Source organism: Giraffa tippelskirchi, chromosome 5 (genome assembly GCF_054371585.1).
Source record: "Giraffa tippelskirchi isolate mGirTip1 chromosome 5, T2T-mGirTip1v1.2.pri, whole genome shotgun sequence".
In the NCBI taxonomy this organism is placed as follows: Eukaryota; Metazoa; Chordata; class Mammalia; order Artiodactyla; family Giraffidae; genus Giraffa; species Giraffa tippelskirchi.
Window position 1 is genome coordinate 79,657,638 of NC_137279.1, and position 24,449 is coordinate 79,682,086.

Here is a 24,449-nt window from a genome sequence, read left to right on the forward strand (position 1 = left end):
TAAACATCACTTACTAGCTGTGTAACATTGAGCAATTTACTTAACCTTTCTGGTCCTCAATTTTCTCGTGCATAAAATGGACACAAATAACTACCTACGCAAGGTACTGTGGGCAGTAAACATGACAGTATATGTAGAAAGTCTGGAACATGGCAGGCATTCAGTTAGCAACTAATGGAAGCTGGTATTACTCTGCCTCATCCTCTGAAGCCTTCTCTAGGCCAACCCATACTGACATGGCAGTTGCTCTTTCCTCTGTGTTCCCAGAGCCCCTTAAGCACACATGTAAATACTTACCTCACAGTATTACCTTTATTACACGTCTGTCTCGTCTACATTGTGAGACTCTCACAGTGCCATTCATTTCTTTAGTCCCTGAACCCAGAAAACACCCACGAAACAGGTGCTCAGTAAATTCACGTTGAGTGAGTGAATGAATGAATGAGAAACTTTGTCTTTTGCAATTCAGTGAATTTAACAGCCAGATTGGCAGATATGGTGACACTTAAATGGCTATGCTATGTAACTCAGCAGAGAAAGCCTATTTTTGTTAGCAAAGTGAGACCCACTGGTCAGCCCTCCACCTCCACCTCCACTCTGCATTCATCAGAGTCAGTGAGATTTTGATAAGAAAGGCCATACTTGTAATCTCACTTCATGCCTAAGATTAGTGTTTCTCTTTCGGCTGGGTAGGGATAGACTCTGCTCTTGGCCCAGGCTGGCAGGAGCCTGAAAACCACAAACACAGGCACACATGCATTAAAGAACACAGGACACTCTGGTTATTTGGGATCTCACACTCAACACTGTGACACCCCGTTCTTGTGGTTAACACTGCTCAGGCCCCAGGGAGCTGCTTATCCATGTTTTCTGGCCAGTGCCCTTGAAACAAAAGGCAACAACATCTGAATGCTGTGAAATTCCTAGGTTGTGCCACTACCTGTGCAGACAGAGACTGCTTCGCCAGTGAATACAAACAATGGAAGAGCTTAGGTAACAGAAGAAAGATAAGTCCACTTGTCAGATCCCTCCATAAGATTCCTTGAATGCAATAGATTCTTGTGTAAGAACATACCATCTCCCAGCACTACCAAATAACCATTTTCTTGTTTTTCTGAATGCTCTAATTTAAGATCCCAGAGGTACCCATAAATTAATTCAGTATTTGCACCAGTTCACATGGAGGCTGGCAAGTATTTTGCAAAATTAAACAATTCACATTACTCTTTAATATGAACACACATAAAGTACATGAAACATGACTCTCACTTGATACTGAACACTAGAATCATAAATAACTTTATTTAATAAGATTTCATTACATTTTCAAAATGTCAAGTAAAAAGTTTCAACTTTATTTCAATACTTGATATTCAATTCTTAATGTTTATTAGTCATAAATTATATTTCTTCCCTTCAACTTTTGATTTTGAATATTTTAGAAAAATTACTCTTGAAAACATAAAAAAGTGACAATTTTATTTGCAAACTGAATTTATGTTGTTATGATAATATATTCCACTGGCTTTTAAAATAGTATTTAGACAAATGGACTTCCATTTGTACAGTTTCTCAGGCCCTGAAAATCTTAGGGGAACACTTACCTGGAAGTGGTCCAGTCAAAGGACTTTTGAGTTGTCTGAGGGGAAATGCTAGAAGGGTTCAGATATAAAAGTACAAAGCCTTTCTGTTTCTTTTTTTTTTTTTTAGTTTTTTTTATTTTATATTATAATTGATTTACAATGTTGTATTACTTTCATGTATACAGCAAAGTGGTTCAGTTATATATATAATATTCTTTTTCAAATTCTTTTCCTATATAGGTTATGACAGAATATTGAGTAGAGTTCCCTGTGCTGAGAGGGTTAAAGCTTAGGGCCCTTTAAGGAGGAGGTGAACCTTCTTGTTCATGCTTTCCTTAAGCCTTGTGCAACAATGTACCCAGCCCGAGAACTGGCCTTTCTTTAGAAGGGGAGCTAAGGAACTAATGATCACAGGCACAAGATCTTGCTCATGGAAATGCTTTTCTTAGGCTCTATGTTAATGATTGTAACTGTAACAAATCTTGCCTGGGAACCTGTTTCTTAAGACTTGTACCCTGATTTCATAGCAACAGTATATCTTTCCCAGAGACCTTTCCCAGAACCCTTCCTCCCTGGCTAATCTTGTGCCAAAATTATCTCAGAATGTATGCTTTGGGTAATGGTCTGGTGAAAGTCTTATACCTTGAGGTATTCTTTTTATCTATTCTCAGCAACCAGCTGAGAAGTAAATAAGGCCCCACTTAAAACAGTGAGGTGGGTTCTCTGCTACCCACTTCTGATGTCTATGTCAGATGCCTTGACTAGACGGACCTTTGTTGGCAAAGTAATGTGTCTCTGCCTTTTAATATTCTATCTAGGTTAGTCATAACTTTTCTTCCAAGGAGTAAGCGTCTTTTAATTTCATGGCTGAAGTCACAATCTGCAAAGATTTTGGAGCCCAAGAAAATAAAGTCTGTCACTGTTTCCACTGTTTCCCCATCTATTTGCCATAAAGTGATGGGACCAGATGCCATGATCTTAGCTTTCTGAATGTTGAGTTTCAAGCCAACCTTTTCACTCTCCTCTTTCACTTTCATCAAGAGGCTCTTTAGTTCTTCTTTGCTTTCTGCCATAAGGGTGGTGTCCCAATGTAAGAACCCCATGAACAGTATGAAAAGGTGGGGGGAGGCATGCTCAGTAAATCTTTAATCCAATTTTCTGCTGATGGGTGGGGCTGTATTTCGTTCCCTGTACACCATACACTAAAATAAACTCAAAATGGATTAAAGACCTAAATGTAAGACCAAAGTCTATAAAACTCTTAGAAGAAAATTTATAGAACAGTCTCTGACATAAATCCCAGGAATAACCTTGATGACCTGCCGGAGTCCAGCTCCAGCAGTCAGGGAATCGGCCTGAAGGGATGAGCGGTGTTGGTGGAAAATGATGCAGCCTCTCACTCAAAGTACTGGACTGCATGTTTACTTCAAGCATCAGGTTTTCTTTTATACTTTTACAAAAACATTAGGTCAGAGGTTTGACATCTTCAGTTTCCCCTCACCCAGATTTACTGTGTCCATAAATCATTGTTGTCCTTCAGAGTTCTCTCTTGTGATTACATTGTAACTCATGTTTGTCTCTGGGCTGCATACCACATTCCTCAGTTTATTTCTTATCTTTCTAAATCCTGCTATCCCCTAGTAACTTAAGCTCATTATCTCCTAAAAAGGCTTCTAGCTATTAGTATCTCTAAAATTCCTAGTCTCTATAAGCTATAGTAAAATATGCCAACACTACAACATACCTTAAACTTTTAGCTTCTAACTATTCTTAATTGTTCCTCAACCCTAAACTCAGCAAACTTCTTTCACCATAAACATTTTCCTAACAAGCAGGTTTCAATAACAGTCTTTCCCGTGGCCTCAAGCTGCGGCCTATGTGCTCATCCTGAAACATTCTTTGTAAAGGTCCTTGAACAAATGTAACTTTATGGATTATTTCCTGGGCAACTGCAGAAGGCTTTGTGCTTTCTCATGCAAGAACAATAAGCACCTTAACACTCTTTCCAGCCAACTCAGCTGAAGGAAGGAAAGGACAAGTCAGAATCACAAGACCTAACTCCTTCATCCCGGGACCGTGCCTGCGGGATGAGGAGAGGGGGTTGGGGCCGTGCCTCCATTTTGTCAGTAATGCCTAACGCGGCTCCTAACAATGACCCACCTCCTAAAATAACGGGGGGGGGGGGATAAAACAAAAATACACAAATGGGATCTAGTTAAACTTAAAAGCTTCAGCAAAGACAATCATAAACAAGACGAAAAGACAACCCTCAAAATAGAAGAAAATAATTGCAAATGAAGCAACTGACAAAGGATTAATCTCCAAAATACACAAGCAGCTTTTATAGCTCAATCAGAAAAACAAACAACTCAATCAAAAAATGGGCAAAAGACCTAAACAGACATTTCTCCAAAGAAGACATACAGATGGCTAATAAACAGATGAAAAGATGCTCAACATGGCTCATTCTTAGAGAAATGCAAATCAAAACAACAAAGAGGTTTCACCTCACATCGCAAATCAAAACAACAAAGAGGTTTCACCTCACATCAGCCAGAATGGTCATCATCGAAAAAACCTACAGACAATAAATGCTGGAGAGTATGTGGAAAAAAGAGAACCCTCTGGCACTGTTGGCGGGAATGCAAGTTTGTATAGCTACTGTGGAAAATAGTATGGAGCTTTCTTTTAAAAACTAGGAATAAAACTACCATATGATCTAGCAATCCCACTCCTGGGCATATACCCTGAGAAAACCATAATTTAAAAAGACACATGTATCTCAATGTTCATTGCAGCACCATTTACAATAACCAGGACATGGAAATAACCTAGATGTCCATTGACAGGTGGATGGATAAAGAAATTGTGGTGTGTATATATATATAGGAATATTGAAAGTGAAAGTGAAGTCGCTCAGTCATGTCCGACTCTTTGCGACCCCATGGACTGTAGCTTCCTCTGTCCATGGGATTTTCCAGGAAAGAATACTGGAGTGGAATATTACTCAGCCATAAAAAGGAATACATCTGAATCACTTCTAATGAGATGGATGAATCTAGAGTCTATTATACAGAATGAAGTAAGTCAGAAAGAGAAAAACAAATGTCATATGTTAATGCATATATATATGGAATCTTGAAAGATGGTATTGATGAACCTACTTGCAGAGCAGAATAGAGATGCAGACATAGAGAACAGACTTGTGGACACAGTGGGGGTAGGAGAGGGTGGGACCAATGGAGAAAGTAGCATCAAAATTTATACTTTACCACATGTAAAATAGATAACCAGTGAGAATTTGCTGTATGACACAGAGAGCTCAAACCCAATTCTCTGTGACAACCTAGAGGAGTGGAATGGGATGGGAGGTGCAAGGGAAGCTCCAGAGAAGGGCACATATGTATACCTATGGCTGATTCATGTTGACGTATGGTAGAAACCAATAATAATTTACAATAATATTGTGAAGCAATTATCCTCCAATTAAAAATAAATAAATTTTTAAAAAAAGAAATGTAAAAGACTCTCGCTACTTGGAAGAAAAGCTATGACCAACCTAGACAGCGTATTAAAAACCAGAGGCATTACTTTGTCAGCAAAGGTCCATCTAGTCAAAGCTATGGTTTTTCCAATAGTCATGTATGGATGTGAGAGGTGGACTATAAAGAAAGCTGAGCGCTGAAGAACTGATGCTTTTGAACTGTGGTGTTAGAGAAGACTCTTGAGAGTCCCTTGGACTGCAAGGAGATCCAACCAGTCCATCCTATAGGAGATCAGTCCTAGGTGTTCATTGGAAGGACTGATGTTGAAGCTGAAACTCCAATACTTTGGTCACCTGATGTGAAGAACTGACTCATTTGAAAAGACCCTGGGATGCTGGGAAAGATGGAAGGCAGGAGGAGAAGGGGATGACAGAGAATGAGATGGCTGGATGGCATCACTGACTCAATGGACATAAGTTTGAGTGAACTCTGGGAGTTGTCATGGACAGGGAGGCCTGGCGTGTTGCAGTCCATGGAGTCGCAAACAGTTGGACATGACTGACTGACTGAACTGAACTGAACTGAAAAAAAGAAAACATTGTACAGGAAGTCATGATAAAATCATCCCCAAGAAGAAGAAATGCAAAAAGGCAAAATGGTTGTCTGAGGAGGCCTTACAAATAGCTGAGAAAAGAAGACAAGTGAAAGACAAAGGAGAAAAGGAAAGATTATCTCTCTGAATGCAGAATTCCAAAGAATATCAAGGAGAGATCAGAAAGCATTCCTAAGCTATCAGTGCAAAGAAATAGAGGAAAACAATAGGTTGGGAAAGATTAGAGATCTCCTCAAGAAAACTGGAGATATCAAGGGAACATTTCATGCAAAGATGGGCACAATAAAGGACAGAAACAGTATGCTGCTACTGCTGCTGCTAAGTCACTTCAGTCGTGTCCGACTCTATGCAACCCCATAGACGGCAGCCCACCAGGCTCTCCTATCCCTGGGATTCTCCAGGCGAGAACACTGGAGTGGGTTGCCATATCCTTCTCCAATGCATGAAAGTGAAAAGTGAAGTTTTTCAGTCATGTCCGACTCTTTGTGACTCCATGGACTGCAGCCTACCAGGCTCCTCTGTCCATGGGATTTTCCAGGCAAGAGTACTAGAGTGGGTTGCCATTGCCTTCTCCAAGAAACAGTATGGATCTACAGAAATAGAAGATAATAAGAAGAGGTGGCAAGAATACACAGAAGAACTATACAAAAAAGAAAAAAAGACTGTTAAAAGAAGAATGAGGGTGTTCTTAATATTTTGATATGAAACTATTTCCAAGATATACTGTTAGGAGAAAAAAAAATCAGGTCCAGCAGTGTGTGTGCATACTAAGTTGCTTTAGCCTTTCTGACTCTTTGCGACCCTATGTACTATAATCCTCCAGGTTCCTCTGTTCATGGGATTCTCCAGGAAAGAATACTGGTGTGGTTTGCCATGCCCTCCTCCAGAAGATCTTTCCAACCCAGGGATTGAACTCATGGTTCTTATATCTCCTGCACTGGCAGGTGGGTTCTTTACCATTAGCATTACCTGAGAAAGCCATTCAAAGAGTGCTGGAGAAGATAAATCGATGATGAATACATAAATAGATACATATGTATATATATGCATGGGTGTGTGCTAAGTCACTTCAGTCATGTGGTAACTGTTTGTGACCCTATGGAACATAGCAGACCAGGCTTCTCTGTCCATGGGGTTCTCCAGGCAAGAATACTGGAGTGGGTTGCCATACCCTCCTCTAGGCAATCTTTCCAAACCAGGGATCAAACTCTTGTCTCTTACATCTCCTGCATTGCCAGGCAGGTTCTGTACCACTAGATCCACCTGGGAATATATATATATATAAACACACACACACACACACATATATATATATATTTGTTTAGTTGTGTCTGACTCTTTTGCAACCCCATGGACTGTAGCCTACCTGGTTCCTGCTGTCCATGGGATTTCCCAGGCAAGAGTACTAAGAATACTGGAGTGGGTTGCCATTTCTTTCTCCAGGGGATCTTCCCAACCCCGGAATCAAACCTGAATCTTTTAAGTCTCCTTCATTGGCAGGCAGGTTCTTTACCACTGAGCCATAAGTGAGGCCCATATATGTTTATTGCAGAAGGAAATGGCAACCCACTCCAGTATTCTTGCCTGGAGAATCCCATGGACAGAGGAGCATGGCAGGCTACAGTCTATGGGGTCGTAAGAGTCGACACAACTGAACGACTAAGCACATATATGTGTATATATAGATAGATAGATGTAAACATAGATAGACTATGTATATATAGTAATATACTTGCTTTTATGTACATGAAATATCGTGGCAAAGGAGAAAAGGAAATATATACCCATTTGAATGCAGAGTTCCAAAGAATAGCAAGGATAGATAAGAAAGCCTTCCTCAGTGATCAATGCAAAGAAATAGAGGAAAACAAGAGAATGGGAAAGACTAATTTTCTGAGATACCAAGGGAACATTTCATGCAAAGATGGGCACAATAAAGGGCAGAAATGGTATGGACCCCACAGAAGCAGAAGATATTAAGAAAAGGTGGCAAGAACACACAGAAGAACTATACAAAAGATCTTCACGACCCAGATAATCACAATGGTGTGATCACTCACCCAGCCAGACATCCTGGAATGAAAAGTCAAGTGGGCCTTAGGAAGCATCACTATGAACAAAGCTAGTGGAGGTGATGAAATTCCAGTTGAGCTATTTCACATCCTGCCAAGGGCAGAGGACATATCTCTGTATATCTTTCATTGACTTTTCAATTATGAAACTTTTGAATATGTCTACTATTCACAAATAAATACAGACAAAAAAGGTCACATATTATATGACTCTATTTTTAAAAAAGAAAGAATCTTGAAATTATTCTGGTTTATCTCAGTTCAGTTCAGTTCAGTGGGTCCGACTCTTAGAAGCCCCATGGACTGCAGCACGCCAGGTTTCCTTGTCTATCACCAATTCCCGGAGCTTGCTCAAACTCATATCCATCGAGTCAGTGATGCCATCCAAACATTTCATCCTCTGTCGTCCCCTTCTCCTTCTGCCATCAATCTTTCCCAGCATCAGGGTCTTTTTCAATGAGTCAGTTCTTCACATCAAGTGGCCAAAGTATTGGAGCTTCAGCTTCTGGTTTATCTAGGTGGGTCCTAAGTGCAATCACATCCTCAGAAGGAGGAGGCAGAAGATTTGAAAAATGAAAGAGGAGAAGGCAATGTGGCCAGGCATTGGAGGGACAGAGCCACAAGCCAAGGGATGCTGGAGGCCACCAGAAGCTATTAGAGGCAAAGAAAGGATTCTCCCCTAGAGCCTCCAGAGGGATCATAGCTCAGCCAACACCTGGACTGGTGCATTTCTGGCCTTCAGACATGTGAAAAAATAAATTTCTTTCTTTTTAAAACACTTATTATTTTGCACTGGGTTTTGCCAGTTAACAATGTTGTGATAGTTTCAGGTGAACAGCAAAGGGACTCAGCCATATATATATATACATGTATCCATTCTCCCCAAAACTCCTCTCCCATCCAAGCCTGCCACATAACATTGAGCAGAGTTCCATGTGCTATAAAATAGGCCCTTGTTGCTTATCCATTTTTAATACAGCAGGGTGTACTTTTCCATCCTAAACTCCCTAACTATCCCTTCCCCGCTGGCAACCATAACTTCATTCTTTAAGTCTGTGAGTCTCTTGCTATTTTGTAAGTTCATTTGTATCGTTTCACATGTAAGGGATTTCATACAATATTTCTCCTTCTCTGACTAACTTAATTCACTCAGTATGACAGTCTCTAGGTCCATCCATGTTGCTGCATATGGCAATATTTCATTCTTTTTAATGTCGGAATAATATTCCATTGTGTATATGTACCACATCTTCTTTATCCATTCCTCTGTCAGTGGACATCTAGGTTGTTTTCATGTCTTAGCTGTTGTAAACAGTGCTGCAATGAACACTGTGGTGCATGTATCCTTTCAGATTATGATTTTCTCTGGCTCTATGCCCAGGGTGGGATTGCAGGGTCATACGGTGGCTCTATTTTTAGTTTTTTTAAGGAACCTCCATACTGTTCTCCATAGTGGCTCTCCCAATTTAAATTCCCACCAATGGTGTAAGAGGATTCCTTTCTACGTGTGGGAGAATAAATTTCTACTGTTTTAAGCCATGAAATTTGTAATAATTTGTTATAGCAACCCCAGGAAACTAATGCATGTGGGTCCTCACCACCTACAGATAAACTGTGGCTGACTCAGCAGCACATCCCTTCCTTCATGGTCTCATTTCTTCCCTTTCTCTGACATGCCCAGGCCCTAAGCTTAAGAGACAGTAATTCCTGAATTCATTGCATTTGCCATCTTGTCTTCCTGAAAAACTCCTGCTCCCTGTCCATCCTTTTCCCCTTCTCTCTCCCAACACACAGTGCTCCCAAGTCACCTGATTCTTACTTCTATTTTAACACTTGGCATCATGTGCTCTAACTTGCTGTTCCTCCCATCTACATAAGAGTTCCTACAGGGCATGGAACCTATCTTATTTGCCTTCACATCTCCAGCACCAAGCACAGTGCCAGGACACAAAGGAAGTGCTAAATGAATGAATAAATTTAGCATCAAAGCACTACTGCATCATTGTCCATTTGGCTTGCTATGGACAGCCAATTCTCCTGATTCTCCACTGCACAATGCAGAGGCTACCAGCTCCTCCAGGCTGCATGATGCACTCCTCCACAGCCTCTCTGTACACCTGTCTTGCTAGGGTTGACAAGCAGGTAGCATTTTTTTTTATTATTATTAATTAATTAATTTAGGTTGCACTGGCTCTTCTTTGCTGTACTCAGGCTTTCTCTAGTTGTGGCATGAGAGACCTACTCTTAATTGTGGTGTGTGGGCTTCTCTGGTTGCAGAGCACAGGCTTTAGGTAATGTGGGCTCAGTAGTTGTGGCACAGGGGCTTAGGAGCTCTGTGGCATGTAGAATCTTCCCAAACCAGAGATCCAACCTGTGTTTCCTGCATTGGCAGGCGGATTCTTATCCAATATACCATGAGGGTAAACAATAGAATGGGAAAGACAAGAGATCTCTTCAAGAAAATTAGAGATACCAAAGGAACATTTCATGCAAAGATGGGCTCAATAAAGGACAGAAATGGTATGGACCTCACAGAAGCAGAAGATATTAAGAAGAGGTGGCAAGAATATACAGAAGAATTGTACAAAAAAGATCTTCATGACCCAGATAATCACAGTGGTGTGATCACTCACCTAGAGACAGACATCCTGGAATGTGAAGTCAAGTGGGCCTGAGGAAGCATCACTACAAACAAAGCTAGTGGAGGTGATGGAATTCCAGTTGAGCTATTTCAAATCCTGAAAGATGATGCTGTGAAAGTGCTGCACTCAATATGCCAGCAAATTTGGAAAACTCAGCAGTGGCCACAGGACTGGAAAAGGTCAGTTTTCATTCCAATCCCAAAGAAAGGCAATGCCAAAGAATGTTCAAACTACCACACAATTGCACTCATCTCACATGCTAGTAAAGTAATGCTCAAAATTCTCCAAGCCAGGCTTCAGCAATATGTGAACCGTGAAATTCCAGATGTTCAAGCTGGTTTTAGAAAAGGCAGAGGAACAAGAGATCAAATTGCCAACATCCACTGGATCATCTTAAAAGCAAGAGAGTTCCAGAAAAACATCTATTTCTGCTTTATTGACTATGCCAAAGCCTTTGACTGTGTAGATCACAATAAACTGTGGAAAATTCTGAAAGAGATGGGAATACCAAACCACCTGACCTGCCTCTTGAAAAACCTGTATGCAGGTCAGAAAGCAACAGTTAGAACTGGACATGGAACAACAGACTGGCTCCAAATAGGAAAAGGAGTATGTCAAGGCTGTATATTGTCACCCTGCTTATTTAACTTGTACGCAGAGTACGTCATGAGAAATGCTGGGCTGGAAGAAGCACACTGGAATCAAGATTGCCAGGAGAAAAATCAATAACCTCAGATATGCAGATGACACTACCCTTATGTCAGAAAGTGAAGAAGAACAAAAGAGCCTCTTGATGAAAGTGAAAGAGGAGAGTGAAAAATCTGGTTTAAAACTCAACATTCAGAAAACTAAGATCATGGCATCTGGTCCCATCACTTCATGGCAAATAGATGGGGAAAGAATGGAAACAGTGGCTGACTTTATTTTACTGGGCTCCAAAATCACTGCAGAGGATGACTGCAGCCACAAAATTTAAAGATGCTTCCTCCTTGGAAGAGAAGTTATGACCAACCTAGACAGCATATTAAAAAACAGAGACATTACTTGGCCAACAAAGGTCCGTCTCGTCAAAGCTATGGTTTTTCCAGTAGTCATGTATGGATGTGAGAGTTGGACTATAAAGAAAGCTGAGCACTGAAGAATTGATGCTTTTGAACTGTGGTGTTGGAGAAGACTCTCGAGAGTCCCTGGGACTGCAAGGAGATCCAACCAGTCCATCCTAAAGGAGATCAGTCCTGGGTGTTCATTGGAAGGACTGATGTTGAAGCTGAAACTGCAATACTTTGGCCACCTGATGCAAAGAGCTGACTCATTTGAAAAGACCCTGATGCTGGGAAAGATTGAGGGCAGGAGGAGAAGGGGATGACAGAGGATGAGATGGTTGGATGGCATCACCGACCCAAAGGACATGAGTTTGGGTGAACTCCGGGAGTTGGTGTTGGACAGTGAGGTCTGGTGTGCTGTGGTTCATGGGGTTGCAAATAGTCATATACAACTGAGTGACTGAACTGAACTGATATTATGAGGGAAGTCCAGCGGGCAGCTTTTTTTTTTTTTTTGAAACTTCAAACCTGTTTATTAGTTACAATTAGCCTTATAATGTACTAAAACAATCAAACAATATAGTGATATGAAACTGTTACAAATTTTAAGTGTATTATATACTTACATAATATATAGCACTTTAATCATAAATGCTTAAAAGTAAATATCACACATATACATAAAACACAAGATTCTAATATGATATGGAAAATATAAAAATGAAGCAGTGATTGTAAAGTCCCAGCAGAAGATAAAGTTAATTTGAACAGAAGCAGTCTCTTTGTAAAATTGAGTAGTTATTTCATGTATATTGCACATCAGCAATAAATTAGATATTATAGCAAAACTGAAAATATCTTGGCTATAGATTCTAGAGGTGACTTGGGGAGCAGAAAAATATGCATTTTTTTCTGGGTAGTTCTTTGTTCAGTTCAGTTGCTCAGTCATGTCCGACTCTTTGTGACCCCATGAACTGCAGCATGCCAGGCCTCCCTATCCAACACCAACTCCCAGAGCCCACCCAAACTCATGTCCGTTGAGTCGGTGATGCCATCCAGCCATCTCATCCTCTGTCGTCCCCTTCTTCTCCTGCCCTCAATCTTTCCCAGCATCAGGGTCTTTTCAAATGAGTCAGCTCTTCGCATCAGGTGGCCAAAGTATTGGAGTTTCAGCTTCAACACCAGTCCTTCCAATGAACACTCAGGACTGATCTCCTTTAGGATGGACTGGTTGGATCTCCTTGCAGTCCCAGGGACTCTCAAGAGTCTTCCCCAACACCACAGTTCAAAAGCATCAATTCTTCAGTGCTCAGCTTTCTTTATAGTCCAACTCTCACATCCATACACGACTACTGGAAAAACCATAGCCTTGACAAGACGGACTTTTGTTGGCCAAGTTATGTCTCTGCTTTTTAATATGCTGTCTAGGTTCGTCATAACCTTCCTTCCAAGGAGTAAGCGTCTTTTAATTTCATGGCTACAGTCACCATCTGCAGTGATTTTGGAGCCCAAAAAATAAAGTCTCTCACTGTTTCCAATGTTTGCCCATCTATTTGCCATGAAGTGATGGGACCAGATGCCATGATCTTAGTTTTCTGAACGTTGAGCTTTAAGCCAACTTTTTCACTCTCTTCTTTCACTTTCATCAAGAGGCTCTTTAGTTCTTCTTTGCTTTCTGCCATAAGGGTGGTATCAGATGCATATCTGAGGTTATTGATATTTCTCCTGGCAATCTTGATTCCAGCTTGTGCTTCCTCCAGCCCAGCATTTCTCATGATGTACTCTGCATGTAAATTAAATAAGCAGGGTGACAATATACAGCCTTGACATACTCCTTTTCCTATTTGGAACCAGTCTGTTGTTCCGTGTCCAGTTCTAACTGTTGCTTCCTGACCTGCATACAGATTTCTCAAGAGGCAGGTCAGGTGGACTGGTATTCCCATCTCTTTCAGAATTTTCCACAGTTTATTGTTATCTACACAGTCAAAGGCTTTGGCATAGTCAATAAAGCAGAAATAGATGTTTTTCTGGAACTCTCTTGCTTTGTAGTTCTTTGTAATCTTCCTGAAAAGAAGTCTGTAGATACTTATATTGTTTTACTGTCCCCCAAATTCTGCCTAAGTATACTAAATATCTCCTAGTTGTTTCCTTCTAGCTTTTTCTATATCTTATCTCCTTTCATTAAGTTTAAATCACTTCACTACAATGAAAAACTATTTTTAAATTCAGAATTCAGAGGTTTTGTGAAATTTGTCTCAATATTTTTTTTCTTCTTTTAATTTGTGCCAATATTTATGGCTATTTATAGAGAAAATTTTTACTCTTTATCTATATGATACCAAGTAATTTCAATTTATTTCTCTTTAGTGTATACAAATAAATATATAATATCAAATATCTGGTTCTATATTTATACAGTTTTGGTAGTAATTTTTGCCCAGATATAAGCTTTGTTTTAAAAAAAAAAAAAGAATAAAATAAATGAAAGTATATCTCCCTCTATAGTTTTTGAAAACCTGTGGATAGTTACTACCATCATTATGAATAATGCATTTTAGAAATACCATCAAAGAAGAAGTAATTCCAACCATCCTCTGGCCTTTATAATGGTAGTTCTGATCACTGTAATGTGTGTAATTTTCTTCAGTTGTCAATCCAACTCCTCACTGTATTTGCTTTGTAATACATCTCTAATGCAGCTATTGAACTTTTATGGAGGTTACTTACTTATGAAAAATTCTGTGGCTTAAAACACTTTTCTTGTAATTGATTCTCAGAATAAAATTAGACTTAAAATGTAATCAAGTTGTAAAATGTTTTAAAGTGGTTGCATTCACTTTTTTTATATGCTTATCCCCCAAATTTATCTTTCAAGTGACATCAGTTCTAGAAATCAGGATCCTTTTGTAGATCTCTCTAATTAATAGTGTTTAATTTTTTTTAAATTACCTTAATCTATAAAAAGCATGTAATTTTTTCTTTGTTTTCCTTTGTATAACATCAATCCCTATCCTCACCTATAAAGGTGGAAAATATAATGGAGAGGCTAAATATATTTCTGCTCATTTTCCCTTGAGGGAAATTGGCAAAAAGCCTTTGTTTTCCATCAGGGCTAGAGGACTAGAGAGATCCTACAAACTGTCAGAAACATATAACAATGTAGAGGCCCAAGAGATATAGAGAGGATTTCGGCAGAAAATCGAGACTATGAGTATAAGGTGGATGGGAGACAGTACTAAGTGTGCAAACCAGAGCAGCTTTTCAACTGTTTCAGAATTGGACTTTTTTTGTGAAAAAAAAAATCCAATTCATTTTGAAAGAATGTGATGGAAGACAGTAATGAAAACACTCCAACCCACTACATAAAAACAGAGGACTCTCACTGGCAATTTTTGACTAAGAAACTAAGTGGTTAACAATTGCACTTATGTATACAGTCTTGTGTAATAAAATAATTGCAAATTAGCTCTTAGCATACCACTTTTCCTATATTAAATTTTTTGTTCTTTTTTTATTTTAAAAAATATATTAACTTTTAATTGAAGGATAATTGCTTTACATTATTGTATTGGTTTCTACCAAACTCAACGTGAATATGCCATAGGTTTACCCATGTCCCCTCCCACTTGAACATCCCTTCCACCTCTCGCCTTATCCCACCCTTGTAGGTTGTTACTGAGCCCCAGTTTGAGTTCCCTGAGTCACACAGCAAATTCCCATTGGGTATCTATTTTACATTTGGTAATGTATGTTTCCATGTTACTCTCTTCATATATCCCACCGTCTCCTTCTTCCCCACCACTCCAGCCGTGTCCATAAGTCTGTTCTCAATGTCCATGTCTCCATTGCTGCTCCAGCAGGCATCTTTTAAATGAAATTTCATGTGTGCCTTGTTGAATTTCATCCTCCCCTTAGCAAGAGCTAAAAGAAAAACAGCCTTTAGAGGGTCTCTAAGAAACTGTATTCAGGGTGCTCTACAGAGGTAGCCTTGAGGGAATGAAAAACAAGACAGACGTCCGAGTGATAATGCATGATATTAAGACAGAAACTATCAAACCTGAGATATGCATTCCTGGTGATTTCAAAGAGAAAGACCTAAAAGATGTTAAGATACCGAGATTGAATGTTTTAATATATTGGGAAAGAAGAAAGGGGTAGAGGGAAGGAAAGTCAGTTCCTCATACTGATTCATCCTAAAAGCCAAAGAAAAAAAAGTCTAAGGCAATGTTGGCAAAGCCCATTTAATCATATAGCAAGTAAGATGTGGTTTTGATGCATGAATTCTGCCTAAACCACCTACATCCCCATCATACTTGTGAGAACATGGGGCCACTGATTGCGCAAATCCTGAACTTTATTCTTTTGCTCTAGTTTCTTGCTTACCAAGCAGCCTTCTCCATTATAATCTGCTGTGCCCAAGGAGATGTCCACTCTTTGAGTGGACGGAAGTCAGACCTTGGAACTGTGAAGCTGAAAGGCTGGACTGGAGCAGGAGAGGTGCTCCTCAGGGTTGTCTCCTTGTGGGGATTTATCTGGGCAGCCAGGCTTCTTCTCTCCATCTGATGAGTATTCTTGCCTTTCTTGAATCCTTCACATGAAATAAATAAGTGAAGTAGGAACAGTGCCTTAGCAAGCCAATGAGTATAGCGATTCTTATTCTATTTTGAGACTATAATTGTCATAGAGCCTCTCTCCATAGGCCCACATGCAAAAAAGTTGCCTCCAATTCCAGCGGAGTTATGTAGAGCAGAAGTTTAGCTGTTGACTGTGGGTGCATGGTTGAGAACCCAGGCTCAGCAGGGAAATGGACATCAGTTTTCTTTTTCACAAGCCCTAGATTGCTTTGCTTTGATTTTAGTGGTGGTGTTCACATTTTTCAAAGTCCCTTTGGGGAGACGCATGATCATTTAAAGGAGGAAAAAGAACTAAAGGGTGATTGTTTGCCACCTTATCAACCCTCTTCAGGGATACTTACTGTCCAGTAGTCCCTTGATCAATTACAGCACAGCTGGCTGATAAAGGAATAGGTATATGGACAGGACAAAGAAACAATTTCAGTTCAGGAGTGCACAGAATTGGGCCAAATAAAAACAAGACTCTCTCTTCTCATCATGTCCTCGGGGGAGTAGTTTGCAATACATGAATTTGGGGGTTTTAACAAGGGCTGTTGATGCCCCATCTCATATTCTTTGGCCCACCTGAATACACCTATGCCAGTGGCAGACATCCTCACATGCAGACAGCATCTCTCCCCAAGCCCTTTCTTGCTTGCTTGTGTGTGTGTGTTTGTGTGTATGCATGGTTGTGTATGTGTACGCATATGTGCTAAGGTGTGGCACTTAAGGGAGACCTATTACCCGGAGCCAGGCCCAGGAAGTTGGGACGATAAATGCCCCAGGCCCTTCTCCTGTGCTAGGACAATCTAAAATATGACCCACAAAGCATCTCAGAAGTCTCCAGCAAGAGGCAACCTGCTCATTCATTACACCTCATTTTGCCTGGCCTCCCTTATCTCCCCTTTTCCATCTTCTCACTTAGTTGTTCTTCCTGAGATCACCTCCCAACTACCTGCATCTTAGTGCTGGTTTCAGGCTATGCTTTGGAGAAAACCCAAACCAAGACAGTGGTGGTATTTGCTGTAATGGACTTTTATTTCTATCTCTGACAAAGTCAAATCCCATACCCACACAGAGACCTGTCACTGTAACACTAGTCCAGCCCTTGCAGTCAAATGGGTGTTTTTCTGCCAGTGCCCTAAATATATCCTGAGTAGGAAAAGCCACACCCCTAAAGATGTGTACTGAAATGATACCAACACAGGCAGACTTTCCATATGCATCACCTGATCTAATAGTTACAGTGCAACTCAGCAAAGCCCCAAAGCAATAACAGGCCTCACATGTATAGGAGTATCACATTCTAGGGACAGCTAAGTTCACACTCCTAGGAAAGATTAGGGAAAGCCTTTGATGTTCTCTAAATGCCTGAGGGAAGCTATGTAGTTAAGCATGTAAGGAAAGAAACTAGATAATTCCTGGTTTCTGGAGCAGTGTTATCTGGAAACTTATTTTGATAGACTTAATCATTCTTTACAAAATTACTGTGAGAAAAGGCTGATAAGTGAGTATAAAGCATGAGGCTTTCTTTCAATTGCTTCATTTACAATAACACTGATTGCTCCACTGGTTGTATCCTCTCCTGTGTCACCAGTCTGATTACTGGACTATTCTCGTAGACATAAACATGATTGTCTCCACACCACAGCTACCAACCCATTTCTGTAAAAGCAGTTTTGCTGAAAGCTCTATCATCGCCATATTTGATCTTCACAGTCCATGCTGGCTTGTGCCATCATCACTCCCCCAAAACTATCAAAACCAGCTATACCTCCGTGCTTCCATTAGAAACCCCTGTCTTCTTACTATCAGTAATTCCCTTGACAGCATTCCACACAGATGATAACTCCTTCCTTTAAACATTCTGCTCTTCCCTTGACTTCCACTACTCTTCTTTGATTGCTACCTACTTACTGGCTGTTCTTTCCCCCTCCCTGAAGGCCTTCTTAATTTTCTTTAAAAATTCTCAAAGTGATCTCGTTCATTGCTATGACTTTAAATGTTATCTATATTGGTGATAACACCCCCGATTTCCAGCTCAGACACATTTTGAGCTACAGATTTCATTACTCATTAAAATACACATTAAGCATTTCCATTTGGACTTCTCTTAGGCATTCCATATCCCAAGTGTTCAAACAGAAATTTCATTCCTCTAAACTTGTCCCTCCTCTTTCTGTCCCCATCACATGTCATAGCACTAATATCTCTCTACTCAGTCAAGACAAAAACTTAAACATTCTCCTTAATTCCTCCATTTTGTTCTTTAGAAAACCCAATAAATTCAACTTTGAGTCCAGTTTTCTTAATATGCACTGGTGTTGCAGAAACTGGCTGTGGAGAAACCAAGCAACACTCAGAGAGTTGGAGAACTCAAGTTTAATAAGCCAGCGGGCCCAGAGGAGTTAACACTCCAAGTTCTGAGCCCAGACTGTTGGGTATACAGCTCCTTTAAAGGGTCCCAATTCCAGGTTTGCGTTCTATATCTTCTATTGGATACTTTAGACATGCAGGATGGGGAGGGGTCGGGGAACTGCCTGACCTTCACAGACAAGCATGGCTAAGCAAGATTACAGGGGCTGAGCAGTTGCAAAGCAGGGGCAAGATAAGCTTCAGGTTCTAATATTGTTGTAAGTTTCCATTTCCCTGAAACTATGTGATCAACATGATAATGCAAGGAGCAAGCTGAGTTACAGAAATAGAAGGTGTATATTAGACTTCATTTTGATTTTTATAGGTCCCTCCACAGTGTAACCCTAGTTCAAATGGCATCAACCCCTCACCTGTCTTACTGTTACAGCCTCCTTAATTGATTCTCTGCTTTGCCTCTTCACACCTTCAACCCATCCCCATGTCACAGCTAAAGTAAATGTAAAATATAAATCAGATCACTTGCGTCTATACTTTTCATTGTTTCTCACTGCATTGAAATCTGTCCTCCTTAAACATGAACTATAAACTCCTAAACGATTTGGACTTAATTTCTTTAATCTCACTTTGTGTTCAAACAACCCAGGTCTCTCCACTTCCGTGAATTTGCCAGTCTTTCTTACCTGGAGGACTCTTCTCATACTGTTCCTCTCTTAGAAAGCTCTTCCCACCCCCAGACAAATCACATGGCTAAATTATCTTCATCCTTCAGGTTTTACCTTAAATGCCAAGTCCTCAGAATAGTTTCCAGACTTATTATAATAAGCATAATGATATCTCATTGAAGTTTTCATTTGTATTTGCCTAATAACTGACGACTTAAAAAAAAAAATTTGGCTATCCTGGGTCTTTGTTGTGGTGCGTGGGCCTTTTCTAGGGGTGAGGCGTGGGGGCTTCTTCCTGTAGTGCTCAGGCTTTTCCAGTTGCAACACAAGAGCTTAGTTTGCCCCACAGCATGTGGGATCTCAGTACCCACATCCCCTGCATTGGAAGATGGATTCTTAACCACTGGACCATTAGAGAAGTCCCATAACTGATGTTTTTAAGCATCAGTTCATATGCTTATTGGAGAAGGCAATGGCACCCCACTCCAATACTCTTGCCTGGGAAACCCCATGGACGGAGGAGCCTGGTAGGCTGCAGCCCATGGGGTCGCGAAGAGTCAGACACGACTGAGCGACTTCACTTTCACTTTTCACTTTCACTTTTCACTTTCATGCACTGGAGGAGGGAATGGCAACCCATTCCAGTATTCTTGCCTGGAGAATCCCAGGGACGGAGGAGTCTGGTGGGCTGCCGTCTATGGGGTCGCAGAGAGTCAGACACGACTGAAGCGACTTAGCAGCAGTAGCAGCATATGCTTATTTACCATCCATACTTTTTTGGTTGGAGCATTTGCCTTATTACTGAGTTCTTTATATATTTTGGATATAAGTCCTTTGGTCAGATAATTGTCTTACAAATATTTTCTCCAGTATGTGGGTTATCTATTGATATCCTCAACAATATCTTTCAAAGAGTAGTTTTCATTTTAATGATGGTCATTTTATCATTTTTTTCTGTTTATGTTCAGTGCTTTTTGTGTTTTATTGAAGAAGTCTTTGCCTACCTAAAGTCACAAAGATTTTTGTTTACTTTCACAATTTTAGATTTTACATTGATGTCTATGATTTAATTTCTGTACAGGTATGAGATAAGGTTAAGTATTTTTTTGCCTGTGTATGTCTCATTGTTCCAGTGTCATTTGTTGAAAAGACTTCATTTCGTATAAGACAGATAAATAACAAAGACTTACTGTATATTACAGGGAAGAATCTGAAAGACAATATGTATGTGTGTGTGTGTGTGAGAGAGAGAGAGAGAGAAATGGAGTATTTTCTGCCATATCAATAAATAAGGATGTCATAGCCATCACAGATTCTAGCCCTCCATATGTGAATTTCTGAGCCCAGGAAGAACAATGTCTGCTATCCAGCACCCACGGAGCTGCCGTCACAAGCTGCTGCCATTCTCTAGGATGTGAAAAATCAAATCGTGAAAAATCAAATCTCAGGATACTGGCCCCAGATAACTGATGGGCATTGGAAAGGAAGGATTTCAGTAGACCCAGACTCTTGCATCTTCCCATACATAGAAAAGCACTAAATTTGTTAACTTGAGATATCTGTTTTTCCTTAATTAACAATAATCTTTTGATGTTCAGACTACCTGCCCCTTGTTGCAAGCTTCTATATAACCTGACTCCTCCCCTCACCTCTTTAGAACAGTTCTTTCAAGGTTATTTGAGATGCTGTCTCCTGGGCTTGAAGTCCTAAAAATTTCCAGCAGATAAAACATAACACTCAACTTCTACGTTGTGACTACTTTTTTAAGTTGATATATATACCAACTTTCTGGCCACTTTGTTATACAACACAACATAGTAAATCAACTGCACTTCAATAAAATTTGTTTAAAATATCACAAAAAAAGACTATCATTTCTCCATTTAATCATGTTTGCATCTTCGTTCAGATCTGTAGGTCTCTTTCTTGATTTACTATTATGTCCCATTGATCTGTATGTCTTTACAGGGAAGAGCTAATTTTGACTCCATGTTGGATCTGTTTCTTTAAGCTTTGCTTTTGTTCACTAAAAGGATACTGTCCATACACAGTGGCCTGCCTCAGGAACCCTGCTCTTCTGCCTAAATGTTAAGCCAAAATGCCTTTGTTCAGGAACCTGTCCACCTGTGGATGGATGGAAGCAAGAAGGAAGAGATTAATACATTCCTTCCCCAGAGCTGGCCATTCCAGGAAATATTTGCAAGAGTAAATGGCCTTTTTACTTGACTTCTTCACCTTCCCACTTTGTTCTGTAATAGAACCTGGCACCTAGACCCAAATAAGATGGCTATTTTGAGACACTGCCATCTTCTCAGTCTGCCAGCTTTCCAAATAAAGTCTTATTCCTTGCCTCAACATCTCATCTATAGACTTATTGGTGTGTCATGTGGTGAGCAGAGCAAGCTTGGACTCTATGACATGTCTATTCTAAAACAACTGTCATATAGTCTTGACTACTGTACCTCTAGGCTGTTTTGAAGTCAAGTATTCTGAGTTCTCCAACTTTATTCTTTTTCCAAATTGTTTTGGCTATTCTAGATTCTTCGGAATTTCACATATTTTAGAATCCTATCGTATAAATGTCTAATGAAAAAAAAACACTAAGGATTTGAATTTGAATTTGCTGTGAGCACTGGGGTAGGCCCTTGAGTGTATGACATCTTTTTTGAGACTCTTAGCTCTTCCAAACATACACACTAGCCCATAATTAACCTTTCAGAATTTGTTAAAATCTTAGTTGATTTCTTACCTATTTGTACAGTGGCCACCTCTTTCTCTCATGCTCTAAGATGGAACAATTGGTATGTTCCACCTCTTGAGGGCTTATCACTTTGTGATTCAGTTGACTTTGCTTTGCAACCTCAGCTGTCTGATGTGCTCACAAAAAACTGTAATTATATAGATTGCTGTTGTTGTTCAGTCGCTCAGTTACGTCTGACTCTTTGTGACTCCACGGACTGCAGCACATAGGCCTCCCTGTCCTTCACCATCTCCCGGAGTTTGCTCAAACTCATGTCCATTGAGTCAGTGATACCATCCAATCATCTCATCCTCTGTCGTCCCCTTCTCCTCCTGCCTTCCCAGCACCTTTAATCTTATTACATAAATTATCCAGCTTTTTCTCCTGGTTAAGATAAGAGTGACATTCTCTTGAAGCTTTCTATATCCTCTTCCAGGCAGAACTCTACCTACCTCTACTAAAGGTGATTTTGTTAATCTCTTAAATCACTATTATTTCCATCATTGAAATTACTAAAATTTATAATTACTTTTACTTTGTTTCCTCCATTAGACTTTAACTCCATGAAGACATAAGCAGCAGAGTCATCCCTCAGTATCCAGAGTATTGATTCCAGGCCTCCCTCCCCTCACCAACATCAGAGGATGGTTCAAGTCCCTTATACAAAATGGTGTTCAGTTCAGTCACTTAGTCGTGCCCAACTCTTTGTGACCTCATGAACCACAGAATGCAAGGCCTCCTTGTCCATCACCAACTCCTGGAGTTCACGAAACTCATGTCCATTGAGTCAGTGATGCCATCCAACCATTTCATCCTCTGTCGTCCCCTTCTCCTCCTGCCCTCAATCTTTCCCAGCATCAGGGTCTTTTCAAATGAGTCAGCTCTCCCCATCAGGTGGCCAAAGTATTGGAGTTTCAGTTTTAACATCAGTCCTTCCAATGAACACCCAGGACTGATCTCCTTTAGGATGGACTGGTTGGATCTCCTTGCAGTCCCAGGGACTCTCAAGAATCTTCTCCAATACCACAGTTCAAAAGCATCAATTCTTCAGTGCTCAGCTTTATAGTCCAACTCTCACATCCATACATGACCACTGGAAAAACCATAGCCTTGACTAGACAGCCCTTTGTCGACAAAGTAATATCTCTGCTTTTTAATATGCTATCTAGGTTGGTCATAACTTTCCTTCCCAGGAGTAAAGAGTCTTTTAATTTCATGGCTGCAGTCACCATCTGCAGTGATTTTGGAGTCCCTCAAAATAAAGTCAGCTACTGTTTCCCCATCTATTTGCCATGAAGTGATGGGACCAAGATGCCATGATCTTAGTTTTCTGAATGCTGAGCTTTAAGCCAACTTTTTCACTCTCCACTTTGTTTCATCAAGAGGCTATTTCCTCATCACTTTCTGCCATAAGGATGGTGTCATCTCCATATCTGATGTTATTGATATTTCTCCCAGCAATCTTGATTCCAGCTTGTGCTTCATCCAGCCCAGCATTTCTCATGATGTACTCTGCATGTAAGTTAAATAAGCAGGGTGACAATATACAGCTTTGATGTACTCCTTTTCCTATTTGGAATCAGTCTGTTGTTCCGTGTCCAGTTCTAACTATTGCTTCCTGACCTGCATACACGTTTCTCAAGAGGCAGGTCAGGTGGTCTGGCATTCCCATCTCTTTCAGAGTTCTCCACAATTTATTGTGATCCACACAGTCAAAGGCTTTGGCATAGTCAATAAACCAGAAATAGATGTTTTTCTGGAACTCTTTTGCTTTTTTGATGATCCAGCAGATATTGGCAATTTGAACTTTGGTTCCTCTGCCTTTTCTAAAACCAGCTTGAACATCTGGAAGTTCACAGTTCATGTATTGCTGAAGCCTGGCTTGGAGAATTTTGAGCATTATTTTACTAGCATGTGAGATGAGTGCAATTGTGTGGTAGTTTGAGCATTCTTTGGCATTGCCTTTCTTTGGGATTGGAATGAAAACTGACCTTTTCCAGTCCTGTGGCCACTGCTGAATTTTCCAAATTTGCTGACATATTGAGTGCAACACTTTCACAGCATCATCTTTGAGGATTTGAAATAGCTCAACTGGAATTCCATCACCTCCACTAGCTTTGTTCGTAGTGATGCTTCCTAAGGCCCACTTGACTTCACATTCCAAAATGATGTATTTACATATAACCTACACATATCCTCCCATACACCTTAAGTCATCTCTAAATATTTATAATATGTAAAGGCTATGTAGATAGTTTTAAGTACAATGTAAATGCTATGTAAATAGCTAGCAGGTACACAACAAATTCATGTTTCGCTTTTTGGAAATTCTTTTTCAATATTTTTGATCCATGGTTGGCTGAATCTGCAGAGGTCGAACCAACAGATACAGAGGGCTGAGTGAGTATCTTCTTCATTATTGTGATCCCTGTATCTAGCACCATATAGGACATATAGTACTTAAAATGAAATGGAATGATACATTACCACCAACATGTATAGCATGGTACTTCCCTGGTGATCTAGTGGTTAAGACTCTGCCTTGCAGTGCGGGAGACACAGACAGGTGTGATCCCTAGTCAGGGAACTGAGACCTCACATGTCTTGGAGCAACTAAGGC

General features: G+C 40.2%; 1 long non-coding RNA gene across 1 annotated transcript; it reads right to left on the reverse strand.

Moving 5' to 3' along the window:
- Positions 1-20,960: 20,960 nt before the first annotated feature.
- Positions 20,961-22,528, reverse strand: LOC145505912 (uncharacterized). Its single transcript, XR_014053374.1, has 2 exons — positions 21,839-22,528; positions 20,961-21,213 (listed from the first exon to the last, which is right to left on the reverse strand). It is a non-coding gene; the product is annotated as an uncharacterized LOC145505912 (long non-coding RNA).
- Positions 22,529-24,449: the final 1,921 nt, after the last annotated feature.